This window comes from Rhinoderma darwinii, chromosome 1 (assembly GCF_050947455.1).
Source record: "Rhinoderma darwinii isolate aRhiDar2 chromosome 1, aRhiDar2.hap1, whole genome shotgun sequence".
NCBI classification, from domain to species: domain Eukaryota; kingdom Metazoa; phylum Chordata; class Amphibia; order Anura; family Rhinodermatidae; genus Rhinoderma; species Rhinoderma darwinii.
Window position 1 is genome coordinate 90219563 of NC_134687.1, and position 20864 is coordinate 90240426.

General features: G+C 45.1%; 1 pseudogene; it reads left to right on the forward strand.

Annotated features, from left to right (window-relative positions):
• Positions 1–487: 487 nt before the first annotated feature.
• Positions 488–17911, forward strand: LOC142659459 (uncharacterized; annotated as a pseudogene).
• Positions 17912–20864: the final 2953 nt, after the last annotated feature.

A 20864-nucleotide genomic window follows, 5' to 3' on the forward strand; every position in this document is an offset into this window, starting at 1 on the left:
CGAGGAAGAAATTGAACCACCTTTCATACATGATAACACAGAATGTAAAACTGACACTAACTCATTATTGTCCTGGGTGGATGAAAGTTTAGTGGACAATGCCTTCAGGTACGTGGACTCACCCGCATCATGTGTTCCTGAAATACTCCCTGCCCGCTCTTGATCTCCCCTCACAGGTAAGGCCGAGCAGAAGGCAGCCGCAACAGCCCGCCTAGCAGCAGAGGAGTCTTAACGTCGCACTTGATTAGCCGAAACTATAGAAGGGCGTAATTTCCTGCAAGCAGACTGCGTACCAGCTAGGCGGGTAGGCCGCCAGCTGGACACTACCGCCAAGGGGGGTTGGGTGGGGGGGAATACAGTCAGGGGAAGAAGCCGAGTGGTCCTGCACTCCGCTCTACCTACTACCGTGCATCTGAGAGGCCTACCTCTCCCTTCTACTAAAGTAGCACCTGCAGGCACCGCTGCACTTGGACAGCAGCGCACCAGCATGCCTTCAAGCCAAGAGGAACCTTACTTCGCCAGCCACTCCAAAACCTGGTACTCCAGAGTATCCATCTTCATTCTGTTCTTCACACAAACGCAGGTAGAAGGTGAGAGACTGTCCCCAGGATATTCCACTGTACTTAAGCTAAACTAGCCCCCCTTTACCTAATCAGTCTTAACCAATAAAGCTTCGAGCCATTTTCCCGCTTAACTAGCTCCTTCCTACTTCCCATACCCTGCAGTCCTAGGCCCTTTCTGTAACCCATTTAGTGCCCATAATACTACTGTTAGAGTGAGATTATAATGTCCAGGTAGCCATGTAGTTTATACTGTAGAAATCTATAAAATACCCCTTAAAATATGAACACAGAGCAAATTCTAATCTGCTCATTTTGTCTATTGTCTTATTTTTATGTATCCATACTAAACCAACATTTGAATCTGAAAAACCTGTAGTAGTCCTCCAGGTAAGGGCCTGTTCACATCACCGTCAGATTTCATTGGGGTTTTTTGCTCATCCATTCCATTAGAGGAACAGATGAACGGAAAGCCGAATGGAAACAATACTGTAGTTGACTATGCTATTGGTTCCGTTGAAAAAACTGAAACTTTACGGAATGGAAACAAACGGAAACCAACTGCAACGGAAGCATTACCATTGAAATCAATGGTAATGCGAACGGAAGCTATGGTTTCCGTTCGGCTTTCCGTTCATCTGTTCCTCTGATGGAATGGATGTACGGAAACCCCAAACGAAACACGACAGTGATGTGAACAGGCCCTTAGATATCCCTTGGTGTATGCTTTACAAACAGAATTTCTAATTTGCATGTGTAATGATACATATACAGGTGATCCCTTCTGAATTTATGTCTGCTACAAAAATCCATTACAAATATAATGTAATTCAGAGAAACATAATAATCAATTTGCAGGTACGTATTACTGGTGTGACGTTCACCATCTGCTGTCAGGAACCAACCACTTATTGTATTATTAGGATTTCATGCTTGTGGGAACGGAGATAAATGGACATTTGTAGCTGAAAGATAAAGTAGGGGGATTGCATCATAAAATTTATCCAGAATGGTCAAAGTTCAAGAGTTTGTGTTAGACAACAATTTTTTAACATAGAACTGAACATTTCTACAGTTTATGTGCTCTGTGCAGTATCAGTTGTAGGGGATCTGATTTCAGAATTGATTTTGCACTATTCCCAGTTTGATGATTGTTAGAAGTCTAAAGAACCTTGTTCTTCCATATGAATTTCAGTATTTGCTTGTAAAACGATTTTTTTTTTAATTCTATATGTTTTTAATTGAAGAAATAAAAAGATGTAATAGTTGTTTCAACATGTATTATGTAAATAATCTCTATGCCTCTCTACACTTTCCTGTAGGTATAATCATTCCTGCAGGTGGTGCTCAACTACTGCCTCTCCTGAGAATCCCAGTGTCCCTGGGTTCACTCCGAAAAGTGACATGTGTAATAGCTGTGTGTACATATGTACACAGTAAATACATATATTATATACACAGGGTGTTTTTTTTTTTGTGTCCATACATTTTGATTGCAGGTTAATGCAGGAATAAATGCTTTCCTGTGCACAATACATATGGAAAAGCAAAATACTTCTGCTTGAAGTTGGCCATAAACATAATGGCAATCATTAATGGGGTACCACACTAATATTATATGTGCTTACAAAGTGTGAGCATGAAAAGTGTTCCCCTTTATAATATACTTTAAGGTTACAATTTTGATGTTGAGATCAGCTACAAAGTGCACTATGAGTGTTAGGAGGAAGCAATACAGAGCTCAGGCTTTTCCATATGAATGGCTGCAAGGATGAGTTTACTTACATTGAGTTCTGTGGAAGCAGACTCACCCCTTAGACACAATGTCACAGTGCCATGCCATGATTGTCTGAAATAGTCATGTAAAGTGATATTTCAATGGACATTAAGTCGCTACCCTGTGTTTTAAACAGAAGCCTGGAGCAGGTGACACAGCAGGCCATGATAATGGAAAGTATATTTAAAAGATTTTTATTTTCCGCCAATCTCGGAAAACACTTGTAATGTGCAGAACCCCTTTTTCAAACACTAACATTTAATAATAATACTAAAGGACAATTGATAAAAGTTTGATTAATTGGTTGGTAAAAGTATAGGACCTGCTTCAAATTTGTCCAGGTTCTTAATGATAAATACATGTTTTTATATTCCTTTTACATATTGACAGATACTGAAATGCTGGCAAGAGCAGGGGCATATCTTCACAGCCTTTATATTATAGAATAACCATTTAATGGCATGGCCTGAAAAACAGCCAAAAGGCGAAACCTAGAATTGGACTGTTCTGGTGTGCTGCATGATTTTATTATGACAATCTCTATGGATACCTTGGAGTAGAATAACAGAGGTTTACAAATGTTGGACATTGCGATATTGTGCTGTTCTTTTTACCCTGCAGGGGTAAGAAATGTAGTTTATATATATATATGTGTGACCTTTATTCACGGTTCTGGATGTTTTTTCCACCTGCACCATCCAAGTGAACTGGTTCTCATGGCGCTCCTTCCATCTTGCCAGGTACTCAGTACTCATGTACAGTACATAGCATTACTACGGAACCATGCATAATGCTTTGGGTCTGTACTGTACCTATAGGGAAGCGGTGTGCCACTGTACAGGCATGTGCATGGACTGTTAGGGCTACTACCATAGTTTGTATTGAGGCACTAAACGGATATTCTATAGGGATTATAGTAATCATTTTTTGATATTTTTTTTTAAATAGAATATAAAATGCTTGGATTTTCGAAAGAATGTTATAGTTCACTGAAAATCCTTCAAGCAATATGCAAAAAATGTACACTCGGACTGTGGTTCAATTTGTAATGGAACTATTACAGTGAAACAAAAATGTACCCTACTGCAGACATTATTGCGCTGTGGTCAACACTTTTGACATTACTAAATAATTTCTGGCACAAGATAATTGAAATCGTTAATAACGCAACTATATATGTGTCATGGTTTACAAAACTGTCACAGCCCCATTTTTTTTCCATAGCTCCTCATTGTCTTGATCATGTGTCTATAATATTTGAGTAATTCTGCTATCAAAATAATAATTTCTTAACTTTGATAATATTTTATACTACTTGGCCAAGAAGAGGCCACCACAGAAGTAACTTTAGAAGAATTCCAAGACATCCAGTATTGTAACAGATTGTGTCTCAATCCAGTTAATAGGTCAAGTTTGCTAACTTGACATATTAAATGTGTATGCCTTGTACATTACCAGGATTTAAGAAGAAATTAGCTTTGACAAAGTGTTCAAAAGTTTATAGACTATGAGCTCTCAAGGGTTATTCCCAGAATCGATAATTATCACCTGTCCACACAGCAGGTTATAATTGTCTGATCGCTAAAGACCCCACTACTGGGACCAGCACCGGTCTTGAACTCCCTATTCCTCCTTACTGTTTGACGGCAGTGAGAAGGACATTAAATGGAGCAGTGGTCGAGCATGCGCGCTGCCGCTACATTCAAAGTCTTCGGGAATGGTGGAAATAGACCACTACAGCACTTGTCTGTTTTCATCAATCCCATAGACACTAAATGGAGTGGCAATCTCATGCTCAACCGTCGCTCTATTTAATGTCCTCCTCACTGTAGGGGATTCAGTGAGAAGGAAAAGGGGGTTCGGGACCCCAATAGTGGGGCCTCCAGTTATCAGACATATCACCTATTCTGTGGATAGGTGATCATTGCCGATTTTAAGAAGACGATTTTAACCCCTTAATACCAAAGGTGAAGAGCAATTTTCGCAGTTTTGCTCTTCACAGATGTAACGCAGTATAACTCTGTTTTGCACTGTTTTCTTGGGACATGTAGTGCTTCCTTTTTGTGGTATATATGTATAGGTAACATTTTTGTTACTTTTTTATAGCCGTGGAACGACAGAGAAAAAAGAAAAAATTAGATTTTTCATCATTTAAAATGTAACAGTTTGAAAATAAAAGTAATTTTATCATACAAATGTATTGAAATATATTTTTTCATTTATCCTGATCATAAGGACACCTGACTTGGAGGTGAAGTTTATTTTTTTTGACCAGAAATATAGTATAAAACACAAGTGCCCCTTTTTTCAATTGCGCACTAAAATGTCTTAATTTAGTTTTTTACACCATGGTATTAATGTATGGGTAATCGACTTGAAGTCCAATAAATAATGGTAAAAAAAACATTGTGTTCTAAATACTAGACACACTAAAGTCTATTTCTAGCGGTTCAATATCCGTTTTAACCCTTCACACTTTTTACAGAATTTGTCCAAACTTGGGCCAAAATAATGTAAATTGCTTTTTTTTTTACAAAAGTGTCACTTTTCTTAAGCCATTTTGAAACACCATATGACATACTGGTAAAAGTGACACCTTTCCACATTCTGCTACTTCTCCAGTGTACGGCGATACCAAATATGTGTGTCTAATCTATTATATGGACCCGTTATAGGGCATATCATAGAAGGAGTCCATTTTGGCTTTTGGAGGCCTGTCACACCAGAATTAATTTTAGTTCACCAGCATTTTGCCATAGTACTGGAGTGGCAGACTGTCAGAATTTACCAAAAATGACCATGATACGAAAAAATACACACCTCAAATTCTATTTCTAGCGGTTCAATTTTTGTTTTAACCCTTCACACTTTACAGAATTTGTCCAAACTTGGGCCAAAAAAATGTAAATTGCATTTTTTTTTACAAAAGTGTCACTTTTCTTAGGCCATTTCAAAACACCATATGACATACTGGTAAAAGTTACACCTTTCCACACTCTGCTACTTCTCCCGTGTACGGGAATACCAAATATGTGTGTCTAATCTATAATACGGACCTGTTACAGGGCATATCATAGAAGGAGTCCATTTTGGCTTTTGGAGGCCTTTTACGCCAGAGCTGATTTTAGGGAACCACGTTATATTTGCCGTGGTACTGCAGGTCATTTTGACAAGTATAAATGTCCTGCTAATATTCATCTAGGGGTATAGTGAGTATTTTTAATAGGTGGAAAGAAATAAAAAATAGGTTTTTCCAGAAAATACAGTATTGCTGCATTTTTACAGTGAAACATTATCCAATAAGCAACCCTCCCTTTTGGTTCTCCCTACAAAAACAGTGTGAAAGTAAATGAGTTAATAATGTGGGTAATATCACGGTCTTTGCCTTCATAGGTTCTAAAGGCAGATGTGTAGCCTGTACCGCTCTCACAGAGCTTGTAGATTTTAACCCCATATTTTGCTCTCTTTGAGGGGATGTACTGGTGGAATGAGAGCCTGCCTTTGTAACTCATCAGCGATTCATCTACAGCTAGTTTTTTTTCGGGGTTGTACATCGGAATAAATGACTCCTCCAAAATTTTTATCAGGGGCCTTATTTTATACAGGCAGTCACGGCCTGGATCACTAGGGGGGGGGCGGCTGGTGATTGTCGTTAAAATGAAGGAAGCGCATTAGCACCTCATATCTGCTTCGCTTCTGGTCATAACGGCTGGAGAAACAGGTGTGGCATGTGTAGGGCTTGTTGCCCAATATGACCGGATTGAGGGCTTTTTCACTAACCCCATGTTGAGGATGAGCCACAAAAATGTTTAAGTTTGCCAGTATTTGTGGGGTGCCACTCCTTTGCATAGGAGGACGTTGGCTTTTCAGCAAAGAATTGGCGAGCATACAGATTGGTTTAGGTTAACAACCAGCTCCAATAGTTCATCTGTAATTAATATTTTTTTTAAATCGAGGGCTGTAAAATTTTCCACATTAATATTTATCCCTGGTGTGGCAATAAATTCTGGGATATTAGGGGAAAATGACTCTGTGGGGACCCACTCAATATATTCTGGGGGAATAGAGTGGGCCGTGTTTTGTGGTACTTCTGCGACATGCCCTGTGCTTGTGGACTCTGCAGCGACACTTGAACTGCAGAAAGCGTATCACTGTCGTCGCTATCACTGGTAGAATACATTTGTACCTCGGATGCGGTTTCTGTATCGCTTTCATCAGAGTCAGAAATTAACATGGCGTATGCCTCTTCCACAGTGAACCTTCTATGGGCCATTGTAATTACACACACGTACGACAAAGATTGTAACCAGACGCACACGCAGACAAATTTTATGATTTTTTCGTAACTTTTTTTTTTTCACAGACAAAAATACACGGACGGCACAAAAGCACGCTCCACAAAAAACTGATGTCGAACAAACACGTAGACTATAAAACTTCTTTTTTTACATATATTTTTTTTTTACTTTTTTTTTTTGCACAAATAAAATACAGACGTCACACACGTACGCTACACAAAAACCCTATGCTAACCCTAGACCAAACCTAGGCTGACCCTAGACTAACTCTAGAATAGAATCTAGAATAACCCTAGACTAACCCTAAAGGCACGTTCACACGTGGCAAAATTGCTGTGGAATTCACTGTCTGTGGCGGAGAAGAAGCGGAATTTCACTGCGGATTTCAGCCTTTGCAATGCAAAAACTGAAATCTGTGGCAAGTCCGCTGTCTTTTCTGCAACATCTGAATTACCTGTCAAATATGCAAATGTTGGTGCAGATTCGTTGCGTAATTGCCCCAAATCTGCACCAACATTTGCAGCAGAAAAACTCCGCCACGTGTGAACGTGCCCTAAGGTTAACCCTCGCCTAGGTATACAATTGAAGTTTATATAAATTTTATATATTAGATTTATTGTAATTTTGTGTCTTTGGTCTCACAGTAAAATTCTCTCTCTGTCTCTTCTCATACAAAGTAACAAGTGTGAGGAGAGACAGAGAGACAGGTAGGAGAAACACTTCGTTTTTCATTTTGTGATCACTGTGAATGGTTCTCACAGTGATCACATGAACGGAGACCACTGTTATTGGTCTCCGATCATCACTCTAAAGCCAAGGCTGTTGCTAACAGCGTTGTCTTCAGAGGCAGATTACCTGATGACCCGGAAAACCGCTCTGATGCGACTCCCTCCCAAACCACTCAGATGCGGCACTTGCTATTGAGTGCCGCATCTGAGGGGTTAAATACGATCGGAGACCACTGCTAGTGGTCTCCGATTGTTGCCCTGAAGCCCGAGGCTGTTACCAGCAGCCCGGACTTCAGGAGATCCCCAAAACCGCTCCGATGTGGCCCCTTCCCTCCCAAACCACTCAGATGCGGCACTTGCTATTCAGCACCGCATCTGAGGGGTTAAAAATGATCGGAGACCACTGCTAGTGGTCTCCGATCATTGCCCTGAAGCCCGAGGCTGCTACTAACAGCCCGGTCTTCAAGAGATCCCGGCACAATGGCAGAAAAGTTCTTCTGAAGTGCCGACGTGAAAATCCGACACTTCAGAAGAACTACCCTAAACGACCGACATAAAAACACTATACGCCGGTCGTTAAGGGGTTAAAGGATTAAAATTTTATATATATATATATATATATATATATATATATATATATATATATTGTTTACTTTCAAACTATTTATTCAACAAGTTAGTTGGGTGGATTACATATATAGAGTGCGTTTGTGTGGGAGCTATTTTTAAAGTTCAATTCATCCATCTGACATTACTGGTAAATGGTTACATGCTATGATCATTTGACTACTTTGTCCATAGCCTCGGGTCTCCTGTGTATGCATATGTGTGCGTATTAAACAGGACCTGTGAGATACTACGAAGACCCTAGTAGTTGGCAGGTATATGAATGAATCAAGGAACTGATGTTCCTGTGGCACAGTGAAAACACAATTTCCCAACTACTAACTGAAAAATTAATAAAATATAACTTTTATTGATGTACTTATAAAATGTCCAAAGGAAAGACAGGCAACATGCGCAATAGATTAAAATTTATAGCTAAAGACAGCTAGCACAAGCTCTATGTGAACAGTGCCTTCACTGTGGCAGGATTAAGTATCGTAGATACAGGAGTGTAGCTGCTGCGTTCCGCAGCTGCAGACTGCTGAACGTTCGCTAGTGGTGTGACGATTGATTAATGTGTAGAGGCTAGCCTGTCATAGCTGTTAAAATTGTAATAGAGCCCCCCCCCCCCCCCCGACATGTTTCGCTGTAAACACAGCGTCCTCAGGGGATCAAAACGGGGCTAGTGAGCGCGCGTTCAAATTCCTCTTGCTTTAAAGCTATTAAAGAGGACCTGTCACTAGATCATTTTGAAATGATCTGAAATAAAGCGTTGTAATCAGGGAGATAGCACTAGTTAACCAGTTCAACATATATGACCTAGGAACAGGTCCTCTTTAATAAAACCATAGACAATTATAGGATGTGGCCACTCCCCAGTGATGTATGATGGAGAAACTGTACATATGAAAACAATATAGCTACAGATACTGGCATTGCTGATTTACTGTTTGTTCCAGCCAAACGCGTTCTCCTTAATTATTGAGTAAACCAAAGTACTGGCACAATTGAAAAGTGACAACTCCATATCTCAGGACATGGGAATACCAAAAGGAGTCTATTATATCCTTTGATGCAGAAAAAGCTTTTGACTATGTGTCCTGGGATTGACTTTTCTTAGTTCGGCAGAGATTTGGGCTGGAATGAGCCTTTAAGGAATTTCTAAGAGAGATATATAGAGACCCAAAGGCTAAAATATGTATAGCCGGCTCTATGTCTGAACCCTTTAGGTTGAGTAGGGGCTCCAAGAAGGGAACCCTTTGTCTCCTCTCGTGTTCGATATGGCAATTGTGCCACTGGAATTAGCCCTTTTAAATGATCAAAAAATTAAGGGGATTAATATAGGGAGTGAGGAAGTTCAACTCTCATATTTTGCAGATTTAGTCTTATACCTAGATAACATTTAGAACATTATTGAAAATATAGTTACTACCTTAACTCCTTTTAATAAAAATTAACAAGGTGGTCAGGCCTCCCTTTGATCATCTTTGGTAGAATGCATTCTTTAAAAATTAATGTATTTAATGCAGGTTTTGCCCTTTTTGATTAAACACATTCTCTAGGTTCGTATGGAGAAACAAGCTGAAAGCAAAAATAAAATAATTTATGAACCTACAGATAAAAGGTTTACTGGTCTGCCTAATATTAGACATTATAACAATATTAGATATAACATTGTGTATTTAATTAGATATATAAAAGAATTGAGAACACATTCATCTTATCTTACTTATCGATAATTAGAACAAGCTTTAGCCTGAGTAAGGTTTTCCGCTATGAAAAACTACAGTACCAAAAGTTAAATGGACAAGAGGAGATAGTAATCTTTAGAGACACTATAATAACCTGGAGAATAATATGTAAGGCTAAGTTCACAGTTTAGGTCTCTTCCGTCAGAGGAAGAGATGACCGAAACTGCACTTTTGCTTCCATGAAAAAAACGGAAACCTAGCGGGACAGAGGCAAATGGAATCCAACTGAAACAAAAGAATTACCATAGAAATCTATGGTAATTCAAACGGAAGCGATGCTTTCCGTTTGGATTTTCGGTCAGCTCTTCCTCTAACGGAAGAGACCTAAACGAGAGACAATGCTAGTGTGAACTTAGCCTTAACTATATAACATACAAATTCACTTGGAAATTGATATAAATATTTATACTTATCCAGGGTTGAATCAAATAATAGATATGAAAATAGCAGTGGTATGATAGTGGTGCAAGGACACTGAAGAACTTATTGGATAACTATTAGAGCTAATAGGAGACAACGCATACGTTCTTCTGATATCAAAATATAATCTTCCTGTATTATGCGAGGGTGAGAAGTTTTCTCAAATTATTGATTAAGAAAACCCAGAAGAGATCTGAGTCATTATAACCAATAAAATTGTATGATCCTATGGAAATGACCCAGAAAAAAAAAAGATTTCTACTATTTACTTTCACTTACTCTAGGATATTCTAGAAAACTATGAAAGTAACCTTGTTAGGTTCTAAAAAAGAATAACAAAATGGTCAGAGAAGAAAGGGGTTGTCTGGTCATGGGGCGGTTTTTCACACTGATGACCTATCCATAGGATAGGTCATCAGTATATGATTGGTTCGGGTCTAACACCCAGACCCCGCACCGATCAGCTGTTCCGATCAGCTGGGTCATCAGTATGAAAAACCGCCCCATAAACAGACAACCCCATTAAACATGGAATAAAGGTCAGAATGACTCAATGGAAATCCTCAATACCACCTACATACGCAGATTTGATCAGAGTCCTTAGAAAGCTAAAAATAGTTGAATCAATACAGTGAAAAAAAATCTAAAATAAAGAGAACAAGATTTTATAAAAGATAGGCAAGAGAAAGTGTTCTTGGCTGTAGAAATTAGACCCAACCTGGAACCTTTTTCAGTTTAAACAACTAGAATATTTTTGACATCATAGATTTAATGTAATGTGAGTTTGGTTAAGGGGCCATGTTGGCCTAATTCCTTATATACTTGTATTATTGTATTTCGATTTATGGGACTCTGCGAGTCTGTATTTTTGTTACTTTCTCAAACAAAAAATGTAAGAAAACCTGTTCAATAAAAATCTATTGAAATGAAAACAGCTAGAATCAAGAATATTGTATGCCTCAGGGACTGTGGGGTAGATGAGGTTTGGGAGGGGATAACGGGGATAAAGGGATATTGTTATAGACAGACCAATAAGTAAGAACTACTAATATTTTAAAGAAATCTGTATATTTCTTCTTCTTTTCCTGTATCTCCCTTTTCAGATTACCAGAAGCTTCCATTGGCAGTTGTAAAGAAGATATAAACGTCTTTATTTGGCAGGATTATTCTAGAGAGGGGTGAACAAGATTGCACAGATATCTAAGCCATATAAATCATTGAGAAGTAAGGGAAAATGTTATTGTCTGTCAGAGGTGGACGGGGGGAAGAAGTAGAGGAAGGTCCAGCCGTGACAAGGAGAAGCCAAGTTGTTAAGGATCTGCCAGGCACAACTTCTGTATCCACGCCCATAGGTAATCAGTCTGCACCTGCTTCTATGTCTGTGAGACTGACTCCATCTTCCACCACTCAGGATGGCAGGCTTAGGAGTGGGAGAGCCAATCACAAGCCATATATCTTCTCTGCTGGTTTCCTGGCCCTGCTGCAGCTTCTTGAACTACTGACCCTCTGCTTGAAATTGACCTTGGCTTTACTGACCACTCTTCTGCTCTGCGTATTGTACCTCGCTCATCTCCTGGTTTGACTCGGCTCGTTCACCTCGCTTGTTGCTCACGGTGTTCCCGTGGGCAACTCCCCTATTTCCCCGGCTTCTTTGTACCCTTGTCTGTTTGTCTGTCGTGCACCTATTGAGTGTAGGGACCGTCGCCCAGTTGTACCCCATCGCCTAGGGCGGGTCGTTGCAAGTAGGCAGGGACTGAGTGGCGGGTAGATTAGGGCTCACCTGTCTGTCTCCCTACCCCAACATTACACAAGTAGTGTAGAAAAGAATCCTTGAAGCAACACAGAGGAATGAACCATGAAGAAAAACTTTCCCTCAAACAAGCCAATAGGATCTGACCATTTTAAAGTGCAGTGACTGACTCAAGTGACTTATATCCCCATCGATTGCGTACAGATTCTGCTGAAAGTCTTAAGGCCCTTTTACACTGGCCAATTATCGGACAAATGAGCATCCATAGAACGCCCGTTGCCGATAATTGCCCTGTGTAAAGAGGGCAGCGATCAGCAGATGAACGAGAAAACGCTTGTTTATCTGCTGATCATATCGTTTTAAATGTTAAAAATATTCTCGTTGTAGGCAGCACATCTCCCTGTGTAAACAGGGAGACGTGCTGCCGACATGATACTAATGTATGAGAACGAGCGATTGGAGTAACAAGCACTCGTCCCCAAACTAGTTTCTTGTCTCGTTGATCAGTGCTCATTGCACTAGCCAAAATTGGGCGATGTAAAAGTACCCTGTCAATTAAACAGGAAGGACTGACTGTTTAATGGTATAATCTATGGGGCTACACCAACCAAATACGCATAACAATTACATGACAGAGATCAATGTGCAATCAATAGTTATAGTCTTAAGAAAATGCCAGAGGAGGTTTGGAACTCTGCAATAATTGAGTCGGCAGAGCGTTGGTGACTTTTATGCACTATACACCTCAGCACTTGGCAATCTTGCTCTGTAACTTTACGTGGTTTGCCACTTCGTGGCTGAGTTGCTGTGGTTAGTAAACGCTTCCACTTTGCAATAATACCAATCACAGTTGATCATGGAATATCTAGGAGGGAAAAAATTTCACAAACTGAATTGTTGCATCCTCTTACAGTACCACGCTCTATTTGAGTGAGCTCTTTAGCACCACCCAGTCTTTCCCAAAGGTTTGGAAAAACAGACTACATAGCTAGGTGTGTGATTTAATACACCTGTGGCAATGGGACTGAATGAAACACCTAGGAGGTGTGTCCCAATACTTTTGTCCATATAGTGTATATTGTGCAACGTAGCTTTTATTGCAGGCAGACAATAGTGATTCACTGTCTTCTTAGGCGATGGTGGGAGAAACATCCAGGATGCCATTTTTCTGACGCTCGTTGCGCCATATCAGTGATGAGGACACATTCAGCATGGGGGTGGTGTTTAGATCATAAAAGGCAGCTGTTCCCGCTTAACAGGGTTTAGCGTGCGCGTGCTGTGGCCCATAGTGTAGCAATAGTGCTATAGTTCCGGTGGCACGAGTAGGCTCTATGTCAGAGAGGGTCCTTGATTTGAGAGGTCGAGCGCGGTGAGCCTCCCTACAAGCGCTGTGGCGAAAGAGAGACAGGGAGGGGGTGAAGTTGCCTAGGCCCTTCCCGTGTGTGACAGAAAGTGAAAAGGCAGCAAGAAAGAGAAAGAAGAGGCTGGACGCAGCCCGCAGGGCTTCAGGGGGAAGCCTCCATGACAAGACCTAGGAGGGAAAGGGTTAACAAGAGGGAGATGCAAGGGGGAGGTAGATGAGAGGTAGGGAGGAGTTAGGGGACGTAACTGGTCTTCCCGCTGTTTTCGGCATTGAGCCGGAAGCAGCGGGAGGAGAAACACATATTTTTCATAAGCTCCCACTGCTGCCCCGCTCTTTGCCTACCTGTCATGTCGGAGGTCGGCATGCTTGAGCGGCTGCGTGCGGCAGCTGCATTCCACGGTCCCGGCTGGTTAGAGGAGACCGTGGCCGCACTGGCAAGGATCCCGGGTGAAGCATCGCCACGTCAGGCCCGGCGCCCGAGGCCTGTTGATCAGGGGGACAGGCTCCCATCCCCCGGCCCCCTCCCTAGTGCCAGTGCTGTAGCGGCGGGGGGGGGAGTCGGAAACACGCGCTCCAGCCCGCATGAGGCAGAGAGCGTCGTCAGGGGCGACGGTGGCTCGGGCCGGGTCTCCCCGTCGCTCCCGGCGGTCCCGCCCTCCAGAACGCCTCAGCCCGGAGGTGGTCCCGCGGACACGGCGTCGCAAGGGGAGCCCTTTAAAGGACGCTGCAGGCCAGGCAGCTGGGAGGGCCGCATCTTCCCAGGCCCTGCGTCCTGGCAGGAATCCCCAGCCGCGACGAGGTCCGGCGGTAAACAGGGGGTCGCAGGCCGGGCTCCCTGTCACCCCTCCTCCATCGGATGGAAGAACCGGAGAACAGTCTACGGCAGCCCCGCATGGTGATGTTCTGGCCAGGGGGCTGGCTTCCTCGAGACCGTCGAGGAGGACGCCTAGATCTGCAGCGACGACGAGGCAACAGGTCCGGTCGGAAGTCTGGGTCCCCGCGGTCGGGCGGCAGGTGGCCGGCCCATCGGACAGCGCGTCGTTGTCCCCATGTAGGAGATGTCGGTGGGATGGCCAGTCGTCTGCGAGAGAGGATCTGGAAGAAGGCGAAGTGGACGATTTTCGGAGAGGTCAGGATGGTCCGGCTGACGGGAACACAGCGCCTGTGCAGCCCGGTGAGTGCATAACTCCTTCTTTGCCGTATCCAGCGATTTTTATGTCGGGTGTCGGTAGGGGGGCAGCGAGCGTGGCATCGGCTGCCGGTAGCGGCGCGGTCGGGCGCGACGGCGGGGGCCTAGCGGATTTAGTGGGTTGCTTGTGGGGGCTGGTCGGGCGCCTAGATAGGGCGGCGGTGCCGGTAGTTACGGCGGTGTCCCCGGCGGTAGTTTGGGAAGGTCCCCGGGAGGTTGGATCGTTACAGTCGCGTCCAGGGGTTGTGGAAGGGCTGGCGTCTAAAGAGGCGGTCGCGGTATCAGTGCAGACCGAGGCGCAAAAAGATGGCGATAGGGTGCGACTTGATGATCGTGCTTGTGGCGAGGTGTATGTTTGCTTCGAAGGTCCGTTGGGGGCGCACTTAAAACAGGAGGTTCGCGAGCGGATCTGGAAGGACGAGTATGTGGAGATTTTTTCTCTTCTGACGCTTGCAAAATTCAATTTGGATAAAGGCAAGCGGGACGAGAGTAAGAAGGAGGAGGAGGAACGTCGGCGGTATAGGCTTATCCCGCAGACGTTCGGCAATTGGTTGCAGGCGTTTGCCATATTAGCCAGTGTGATCGGAGAGAAGGCACCGGAAAATTGCTCGGCGTTATTTTGCTATTTTGATGCCATCGGGGAAGCTCACAGGGCATACGGGGGGCAGGCGTGGTTAAGGTACGATGAGCAATTCCGTCAGCGTAAGGCGGTTCGGCCGGCGATTCGGTGGGATCAGAAGGACATTGCGCTTTGGTTGAGGGTTACGGCTCCGGTGAAGCAGTCCTTTCCCGGGAGCGTTGGCCAAGGAGGTCAATCCAGCCAGTCCGGGCAAGGTTCAGGGGCAAAACTGGGATTCTGCTGGCAATTTAATGATGGCCAGTGTAAGTTTGGGGCCACGTGTAAGTTCAAGCACGTGTGTTCGGAATGTAATGGTTCATCCCACGGGGCTACAAAATGTATGCGGAAGAAGCGGTCAGGGAACCAGTCCTCCTCCACTGGTCAAGGGGTTGTCGCCGGTGAGGGTGGAAAGGATGGTCCCGTATCTAAATGAGTATCCGGATAGGGTTGCAGCCAAGTTAATTTACGAAGGTTTTTGTGTTGGTTTCATTATTCCTCCGCCTCCTTATGAGGTTCCGGTTACGCGGCGCAATCTTAAGTCGGCTTACTTGCATGCAGAGGTCATGTCGGAAAAATTGTTGAAAGAAGTTTCGTTGGGGCGCATGGCAGGGCCTTTCGTTGATCCGCCAATAAAGGATTTAGTGGTGTCCCCATTGGGTATTGTGCCAAAGCGAGAGGCTAAAAAATTTCGTTTAATTCAGCATTTATCGTTTCCCAAGGGCTCGTCGGTGAATGATGGGATTGATCACGAGTTGTGCTCCGTTGTGTATACATCATTCGACAAGGCGGTGGGGCTAGTTCGGGTTGCGGGGCACGGCGCACTGTTAGCAAAAACCGACATTGAGGCGGCTTTTCGGTTGTTGCCGGTTCATCCAGAAAGCCAACGTTTGTTGGGTTGTTTTTGGAACGGGGCTTTTTATGTGGATAGGTGCCTTCCGATGGGGTGTTCCCTTTCTTGCGCATATTTCGAGGCGTTTAGTAGCTTTGTGGAATGGGTGACGAAGGGAGTAGCCGGGGTCGACTCTTTGATACATTACTTGGATGATTTTTTGTGCATCGGCCCGGGGGGTTCGCCTATTTGCGGTAATTTGCTTCATTCATTGCAGAAGGTTGCGAGGGATTTTGGAATCCCTTTGGCGCCTGAAAAGACTGAGGGCCCGGTATCGACCATTTGTTTTTTAGGAATTGAAATTGATTCGGTGGCAATGGAGTGTCGTCTTCCGGCGGATAAGCTAGGGTCATTGAGGCAGGAGGTACGTCGGGCTTGTAGGTTAAGAAAAATTACGTTGCACGATCTCCAGTCACTGCTGGGGAAGTTGAATTTCGCTTGCCAATGGGGAGGGTTTTTAGTAGATGTTTGGCGGCTGCGACGGCGGGGGTTCGTGCGCCACATCACTTTGTGCGGCTCAAGGAAGAGCATCGGGCTGATTTGCAGGTTTGGGACGAGTTTTTGGGTCAGTATAACGGTCGCTCGCTATGGATGGCTCCAGCGGAGGATACGAGTGATTTACAAATTTTTACGGATGCGGCTGGTGCAGGTGGGTTTGGAGCGTATGGGGGTGGTCCTTGGTGTGCAGGAAAATGGCCGGCTAGCTGGGTGTCCAGTGGACTCACGCGGAATCTGGCCCTGCTCGAGCTGTTCCCTATCGTGGTTGCGGCGACCATTTGGGGGGACAAGCTTAGGGATAAGAAGGTTCGTTTTTACTGCGACAACATGGGGGTGGTACTGGCCATTAATAATATCACTGCCTCCTCTCCTCCGGTAGTTCAGTTGTTGCGACATTTAGTTTTGGTGTGTTTGTCTTTGAACGCGTGGGTGGTGGCGGTACATGTGCCGGGGGTACGGAACTGTATCGCTGATGCTCTTTCTCGCTCGCAGTGGGATCGATTTCGTCAATTGGCACCGGGAGCGGAGCGTCTCGGTTTGGCTTGTCCGGAACATCTCTGGGATCTGGTTTCGGTCCCGTAGAGCGATTGATGGAAAGGTCATTGGCACGTACGACGTGGAGGGCTTATTCTGCTTGTTGGAAGCAGTGGGATGAGTGGGTAAGAGAGTTGGGTAACGTCAGCACGGATCATGACAGGTTGGTGGCACTTTTGTACTGGTTGGGGGACGCCTGGGAGGCAGGGTTTTCGTTGGCAAAGGTCAATCGTTTCATTGCTGCGTTGGCTTTTGGTTTTAAGTTGCGGGGTTTTCGGGATGTGTCCAAAGAGTTTTTAGTGGGACAGGCTTTGAAGGGTCTGCGTTGAGGCAGGGCAGAAGCGGATTGTAGAAGGCCCGTGTCGTTTTCTCTTCTCATCTCTTTGGGCGTATCGTTGGTGTCGGTCTGTCATTCTTCGTCCGAGGTGGAGTTATTTCAGTTAGCATTTTCTTTAGCGTTCTTTGGGGCATTTAGAATTGGCGAGCTGGTTTCTCCTAGTACCAAGCGGGCAGGGGGGTTGAGACTGGAGGAGGTGAGCCTATATGGGGATAGGCTCGAGGTATGGTTGCGGCGGTCAAAAACTGATCAACTGGGTAAAGGAAAGCGGATAGTTTTGTTTGCCCTCCCGGGATCGGCGATGTGTCCGGTCGCTTGCATGCGGGCTTTTAAACAACAGGTGGGGTTGCCCGAGTTGCTGTTGCTTTGTCACAAGGATTGGTCATTCTTGTCCAGATTTCAATTTGGCGCAGTATTTAAAAAATGCCTGGCGGCGGTCGGCGTCGCGGCTGGTCTTTACTCATCTCATTCCTTCAGGATTGGCGCAGCAACTGAGGCGGGGCGCTGGGGTTTGGATGACGAAAGGGTGCGGCGCATTGGCCGTTGGGAGTCCAACAGGTTTAGGTCCTACGTGCGCCCCCATTTGTTATGAGTCATGTTGTTAGTGGAAACGTTTGTGTGCTTGTAATTAACTTTCTTTTCCGTTTCAGATCAGCTTCCTTGTCTTGTGTGGTTCTTGGGCCACTCTTACGTGCATTGGGGGGCTTTGAGGGCGGACGTCCGCCCTGACGGTCGCCAGTTGCGCATTCCGCGGCAGGATGCGGTTTTGCATTGGCTGGGATTTAGAGGTATGTTGTGGAGCAGGGTGTTAGCAGAATTCCAGACATACTCTCGGCTGGATAGGGTGCCGGAAGTTTTGGTTTTGCACGTGGGTGGGAATGATTTGGGGGTTCGCCCTTTTCGTGAGTTGGTACGGGATATCAAACACGATATGTTGTGTTTGTGGGTTTCTTATCCCGGCTTAGTGATAGTGTGGTCGGACATTATTCCAAGGAAGCATTGGCGGCTGGCTAGGTCAGTGGAGAGGGTCAATAAGGCTCGCATCAAGGTAAATCGGGCGGTGTCCCGTTTTGTGGCCAAGAATGGGGGTATTTGTGTGCGGCACAGGGATTTGGAGTCAGGAATGGGGAACTACTGGAGGAGTGATGGGGTTCATCTGACCGAGGTTGGGATTGATATGTGGAGTCTGGCAATAGCAGAAGGAATTGAAAGGGCGGTGGTGGTGTGGCGGAACTCACAGGCTTAAGGTGGTCAAGGCCTGTTTCGCTGTGGCGGGGGGAGTCCTTGAGGTCGGTCAGTACGAAATGGTGGGGGGGTCGCATCGGGGGTATGCGTCCCACAAAAAAGGTACATGGTTGAAGACTTCATAGGGTGTTATCCCTTTGAAGTGGTCTTCTGGTGGTTGGAGCAATCTGCAGAGGTGAGCGGTGCCTCCGAGCTGGTTTACGGCTGGAGGTAATGTCTTGGTGGTGTTGCAGATGGCTAACTCGAGGTATAAAAGGAATATCTAAAAATGGCTTCAAGGACTTCCCCGGCTCGGATTAATGTTAACGTTAATTGTTATTTATGATTATGACCCATGTTGGGTCATGTGAATTATTAGGAGGAATTCTCTGGTTGGATTCCTAATTAGTTATCCGAATGTTTCTGATCAAAATTGCATTTTAAAACTATGAAAATTAATAAACGGCTGCTGTGGCCATTTCACATCCAACCTCGGTGTCACGTGTCTTTTCTCAAAGGTAGGGGTGGGGGAAAAGGAAGGGTTAAGTGAAGGTTCAATAACACACGAATCTACTTAGGCAAGTCAAGGCCTAGAGATGTGTAAAGGGAAGTGTCCCCTATTTTTGTATATATGTATGTGTATATATATATATATAATGTGTATACATAATGTAGACACACAGCCCTGGTCATGAATCACAAACAAAACGGGACAATTAGCATTGCCCTGCTTTGTTTGGAAACCATGGAGACAGGAGATACTGTTTGATCTCCTGTCCCCATTTCAAACTTCCCGCGTGCGCAGGGGGTCTCACAGGATTTCACGCACACGGTCTTGCGGGATTACGCGCGGGCGCTCATGAGTCGGCCGGTGATATGTTATCACCATGCCGACCCATGTTAGCCGGGGGTGAAGAAATAGCCCTGCGTCGGTACGCTCAGCAGCTGAAGCTAGCAGAGGCTACCTCACCACTCCATCAACGAGGAGCAGCTGGGTCCTGCCACCACACCACCAACGAAGCTCACCTGTCCAGCTGGGACCTCACCACACCACCAACGACCTGCTCCGGCTTCTGCCTCTGCTCCACCAAACGCTAAGTATCATAGTGTAGCCACGGCTACACTTTAACTCTCCCTCTCTCCCTGTCTGTCCCTGTTAACCCTTGCTGTCCCTGATTAACCCTTGCTGTCCCTGAGTAAGGCCTCATGCACACGACCGTGCTCATAACTACGACTCGTAATTACGAGCACGGCCGGACACGGCCAGCCACGGGCAGCCGGCCGCTTTTCCGAGCCGTGCTGCCATTATAAAGTATAGCAGCACGGCCCGTAAAATAGAAAAATAGAACATGTTCTATTTTTTTAACGGCACGGGCACCTTCCCGTGAGAAAACGGGAATGTACCCGTGGCTAACAGAAGTCTATGAGCCCGTTATTGCGGGTCGTAATTACGACCCGCAATAACGGGTGTTTTTACGGTCGTGTGCATGAGGCCTAACACTTGCTGTCCCTGAGTAAGGCCTCATGCACACGACCGTATTTTTGTCCACCCGTAAATACTGGCGTAAATACGGGTCCTTGGTCACCCGTATTCCACCCGTATTTACGGGCACGTTTTTGGCTGCAAAATTGCACTGCACTAATCGGCAGCCCTTCTCTCTATCAGTGCAGAATAGAGAGAAGGGACAGCCCTTTCCGTAATAAAAGTAAAAGAAATTCATACTTACCCGGCCGTTGTCTTGGTGACGCGTCCCTCTCTTGACATCCAGTCCGACCTCCCTGGATGACGCGGCAGTCCATGTGACCGCTGCAGCCAGTGATTGGCTGCAGCGGTCACATGGGCTGTAACGTCATCCCAGGAGGCCGGACTGGAGGAAGAAGCAGGGAGTTCTGGGTAAGTATGAACGTCTTTTTATTTTTTACAGCTTTATCTATATTGTGATCGGTAGCCACTGTCCAGGGTGCTGAAACAGTTACTGCCAATCGTTTAACTCTTTCAGCACCCTGGACAGTGACTATTTACTGATGTCGCCTAGCAACGCTCACGTAATTATGGATGCACACACGTAGTCACCCGTAATTACGGGAGCCCCATAGACTTCTATGTGCCTGCCCGTGCCGTAATTACGGCCTGAAATAGGACATGTTCTATCTTTTTCAACGGCACGGGCACCTTCCCGTAAGCATACGGAGAGGTACCCGTGGCGAATAGAAGTCTATGGGCCCGTAATTACGGGAGTTTTTACGGTCGTGTGCATGGGGCCTAACTCTTGCTGTCCATGAGTAACCCTTACTGTCCCTGAGAAACCCTTGCTGTCCCT